We start from the raw sequence: 5365 nt of genomic DNA, 5'->3' as shown, positions 1-5365 counted from the left end.
CGAGCACACACACAACGGGTAATCCTTGAACTGAAACTTACATTTCTGCTCATATAGCTGTGAGCATTGGCACCTCCCTGAACGGTATGCTTCTTTTTATATTTTCAAGGCTACTTTGTTGAATGGCTCCAATTTCAATCAAATAATAGCACCGTTTTTCAGTCCTATGGTTTTTTTTTTTGTGTGGTAACGGTATCATTTGAAGCTTGGGTCCCTCATTTGATGAACTTTGACAGCTTTTAAATTATTTATTTAGAGTATACTGTATACTGTGTCATTGTGTTTTAACTAGCCGCTTATACTGGGCTCTAAAACATTAACCTTAGCCAGATAGCTGTAATTTTATCATGTGTTCGATAATTTAATATTTTCAATTATTATCCACGGTTCTCCTCGGTGTGGGTGCAGTACTGGTGCGCTGTATTTCTCCCCGGCAGGTAGTCAGGATGAAGTTCGCCGTTTTCCCCGCGCTCTGCCTCCACCTCGCTTTGGTCAGCGCTATAGATCACAACCTGCAGCCCTGCATGCCTGCACCCTACCAGGAAGCCCATAACACCTTCATCAATCGGCACGTCCATGCGGGAGCCCCGGAGGGCGGCGATAACAATGACTGGAAAAATTTTTTAATAAACAACGGCTTCTGCAAAAGACCGGTCCAGTCATTCTTCCCTTATCGCGACATGCAGAGAATCAACGACGTCTGCTCGCCCGCAGGGGGAAAGATTTACCGGCAAAATCTGTGTATCAGCAAAGGGAACTTCTCTTTCATTACTCTGACAGTCAATAATGAGACTTGTCACGTGGAGCGTATTATACGTGAGTCGAAGCACATAATTCTCGCCTGTGAAGAAATCGAAAAGATGTGCCAACCTGTCCACTACCAGAAAAATCCCGAAGACGTGGTTCCCAAGGAAAACGATCCAGACTGCTCGGGTGCTCCCTCTGCCATACACCCAGGCATAAGGGCACCAAAGACTTCCGCGCTTTTCGTAATTTTTCTATGGTCTGCGTTGCTGTAGCTGTAAGCTCACATTCAGAATCCATTTTCGCAAAGATCGCTTCACAGCACTGAAAAATAAAGATATTTAATCCAATGCCTTTTTGTAATGCTACACCTATATTCACTGATGGACTTCGTGCGGAGTTTGGGACCAAAGAGCCAAACCCCACAGAGTGATTGATTTGATTCAGGCTTTTCAGCAAAAAAATAAAAAGGATGGAGTGATGGCTAAGTCTCATGGATGGTGGGAATTTACTGATGTTATTGCTGAAGTTGTGTCTACATTCATACTATGATATATAAATACATGTGTACGTACTTGCTCACTCAATAGGTGAAGTTAGGTGTGTAGCCTATATTACTCTCTTCCTCTTTTTAAGCGCCTTGCTGACATCTGTGGACACAGAGGAAGTGTAAGCTGAGGTGCTAATTCGAGCACGAGACATTCTAATCAAATGGTATCGAAAATCAAACACGCTTGGCGTGAGATTTCTGTTTCCAGCCGTTTCGCGGCAGGTTGTTCAGTTGTCAGTGCCTGCTGTGTATAGCTACTGTGTGTAATCTAGTACATTTGCTTCCCACCTCACTTTTACCATTTCTTATGTGCGGTTTTGCTTGTGAACAGTACATGTTTTGAGTGTGGTTATAAATCAGTCTTTTTTTTATCAAGTAGTTATTTTCCTGTGACTGAGCTATGTTGTGTCACCACTCACCAGCCAACGATGCCACCCTGCCACAGTGCACATTAATTAAAGCAAAGTTCGGCTGAACACGTTCTGGGTTTTCTAAAAAAACTGACATGTCACCTAAATTGAAACTGGTATTCAAAATACCACAATGAAATGTGGTAGATGCTGCACTTGGTCATGGGTTATTTCCATAAAGGGTCATGTATTAGAGGCAGAGACCCAGGGAATATTCAAGTTCAGGCTCAATACAATGGTGAAAACTCTCTAGTCTGTTGGTAAATGGTGAGCATAAGTGGGCTGAATGGCCTTTTCATCATCATTTTCTGATCTTCTTATAACAGTCTGGTGACCAAGCAGACTCGGCGGACTGTCTCTGCTCAGATATGCCTATGCAATGATGCAATGATGTATACAGCACAGGGGACATACAGCACAGGAAACATACAGCACAGGAGACATACTGTACAGCACAGGAGACATGCAGCACAGGAGACATACTGTACAGCACAGGAGACATGCAGCACAGGAGACATACTGTACAGCACAGGAGACATGTAGTACAGGATATATGCAGCACAGGAGACATGCTGTACAGCACAGAAGACATGCAGTACAGGAGACATACAGCACAGGGGACATGCAGCACAGGAAACATACAGCACAGGAGACACACAGCACAGACTCCTCCACAGCCACCTGGCTGGCTGTCGTGAAAGGTGTCTTTCCGGAGAGGAAGTTTGGTCAAAAAAGAGAGTGTGTGAGGAACTGAAGAGTACCAGTTTGGTCATTTCCTCTTTGTATCAAAACTGTGTATAAACCCCAGTAGAAGCTGCTGGTGCTCTACTGTATAGGGAATTGCAGACAGTAGCAAGAAGGCAAGAGAAAATGTATAAAAATACATTTACATAATACATATACACATGCACATGTACATGCACACACACACACACACACAATTCACAAAGGTATAGCAAAGAAACTTTTAAAAAAGGGTTAGCGCGGATTGCACACGCCACATTCACACATCATTGTCACAGTTAATGAGAAGATGGTTTCCCCACTTTATTCAGACACTGCAAAGGCAGAGAGAGTTACAGATTGAGATGAAGAAAGTGTCACAGCAGGAAATTCCGCTTCTGTCCGCACGGGGAGAGGGGGCAGAGTTGTTCCATTCACATTAAGCAATGCCTATTATGTGAAAATTATTTGGCTTGTTGTGGTTCATCTGAATGAATAAATGTGGGGACATGTATCGAGATTTGTGTGCGAATGGCCATTGACAACGAGCCATATGTGAATAAAACCCATTACATACTTGTCATCTTCTAGCACAATCAAGCATCTTTACTACATTACTGCAAGTCTCCTCCTACCCAGTGATCTGTAATAGGGCTGAAGAAGTCAAAGAAGAAGAACAGGCAGTAGAAGAAGAATAAGAAGATGAAGAAGAAGCCGAAGAAAGAGAAGAAGAAAAAGACAAAGAATGATCCAGTAAGAAAGGGAGAAAAGAAGTTTAAAACAATGAGCTGTATTGATTAAAAATAACCTGAACGACTGGTTTCAGTCTGTTGAAACCAAACCCATTGAACATGCAGGGACACAGACTACTGCACCTGTCCCTCAAGGTGAGCAAGAACCACTGAATTAAATAATGATCCCAGCATGAAGCGCAAATCATTTAGTACCTCCTCATCACCACCAGGTGGTGCACATTAGCAACCTGTTGTCGCTACCTCCTAGCCGCTGGTCCAGAGAAACTCAAGTCCAAATAAGCTTGTCATTGTACAAAATTATTAGACAGTGGTGCCGACATGAACAAATTCATCTTTTTTTCTCCACCTGCACTCGTCTGGACCTTTCCACCCACTGTCACTCAAATTCTAATTCAAATTCAAAATGCTTTATTGGCATAAAAAAGATATGCATTTGCATTGCCAAAGCATGGCGAGGAACATGTGAAACACCAGAGGACAAACAGAATTTCACTCTCATTCGCACAGTCTTACTCTCCCGCCCCCTCCTCTTACTCCCTCTCCATGTGTGACTATTGTATTACAAGCTACAAGAATGTGTATCCCTTCTTTCTTAAAAATGTATTTTCATTTCAAAGCTTCTCTCATTCTCTTTCTCTGAGATTCAGCTCATTTGTTTAAAAATTTCTTACTCACTTAAAATACATTTCTGAAATGAATATTCACAGAGCATACTGACACATAACAAAAATGAGCATAGATTCAAACGGAATGGATCGGCAGCCTGACTAAGGGTGTATTCCTGCCTCTCGCCCAATGCATGCTGGGAACAACCCCCCTCCCCTGAAGCTGATCAGGAATAAGCAGCTTAGATAATAGACGGATGGATGGATCATTGGATCCCATTAAGTTAGCAGATACTCTTATCTTGAGTGACTTACTTAGGCTCATTCACCTGATTAAATATGAGCAGACCTGGCTAACAACATTCCCAGACCAGAGAGTAAAGATGCAGCCTCACTGAAGCATGGGTGCAAGTTAATGATGTTCACCAAGAAATCAAGAACTAATTCACAATACATAAAAACTAAATTTATAACAAGCCCAAACGACAAACATAAAAACCATAAAATGTACAATAACATGAATTAGTACAGAAGGTGGGAGCAATACATGGTGGGGAGGGGAGGGAATACAAGGTGCAGTCTGAAGACATGGGCCTTTAGTCTGCTTTGTAATGTAGCCAATGATTCTGCTGTTCTGACCATTTTGGGAAGTTCATTCCACCACTGTTGAGCTGGTATAGGCAGGGTTCGTGACTGGGAGAAGCAACCATGCAAGGAGGGGAGAGCCAGTCACCCCAAGGTTGTGGAACAGTGAGATCTGGCTGTGTGGTGTTAAAATTGATTAGAGGTATGGCAGAGCTGTCACATTCACTGTGCTGTAGGCTAGTAGATCAAAAGTTTCAAACTTGATATGAGCTGCAGCAGGCACTCGGTGAAGAGAGATGACTGTGAGACTACGTGTTTATGGCCTGGCCACAGTGAAATGTCCAGTGTTAACTCAACTCTAACAGAGTATTGCATATTGAGTCAAAGTGGGATTTAACACAACATTTTACTGTGTTCCAGTCTTCCTTTGAATGCCATAGCTGCTGGAAAGAGTCCAGACTGCAAGTCAAAGGGCTTAACATACTAAGCATGCAAATCTGTCAGTCTGTCAATCACTTCCTAGTCAAGCATGCCAGTCTTCCGTGCGCGCTAGGATCAGCCGGCTGAAGAGGCCGCCGCGCTGATCGCACTTTCTCTGGTCGTCTCACGTGTCAGGGAGTAACCTTCCTTCATCTGGCTGTCAGAGGAGCCCGGTTTCGGATCAGACGGAGATGCAGCAGGTCAGGACGGCAGTCAGCGCGGACATCAGTCAACGCGTTTATGCCCAAGAAAGAATTGAATTTATCAGCGGCAAACACGCACGGCACGCAACAAAAAAACGCTACGAAGGCCAGAAATGAGAAAACAATCGTTCGTACGCAGGGAAAGGAGGGAAAAGGGAGCAGGCAGAATGAATGAGCGAAGAGTGAAAAGCAATGGAGGGGAGGAGAGGGACAAAGGGAGGGGGAGGGGGATAAAGAGCCGGGGCTACACTTTTATTGAACTCCTCTGGCAAAAATACAATGGAAACGAAAAAATAACATAACATACATA

The 5365-nt window shown here is 43.5% G+C and overlaps 1 long non-coding RNA gene across 1 annotated transcript; it reads left to right on the top strand.

Moving 5' to 3' along the window:
• On the top strand, positions 1–1770 carry LOC118223931. Its single transcript, XR_004764524.1, has 2 exons — positions 1–84; positions 438–1770. It is a non-coding gene; the product is annotated as an uncharacterized LOC118223931 (long non-coding RNA).
• Positions 1771–5365: the final 3595 nt, after the last annotated feature.

The sequence above is a fragment of the Anguilla anguilla genome, chromosome 1 (genome assembly GCF_013347855.1).
Source record: "Anguilla anguilla isolate fAngAng1 chromosome 1, fAngAng1.pri, whole genome shotgun sequence".
NCBI classification, from domain to species: domain Eukaryota; kingdom Metazoa; phylum Chordata; class Actinopteri; order Anguilliformes; family Anguillidae; genus Anguilla; species Anguilla anguilla.
The sequence above is the reverse complement of the archived record's forward strand: the minus strand, read 5'-3'. Positions and strand labels throughout refer to the sequence as shown.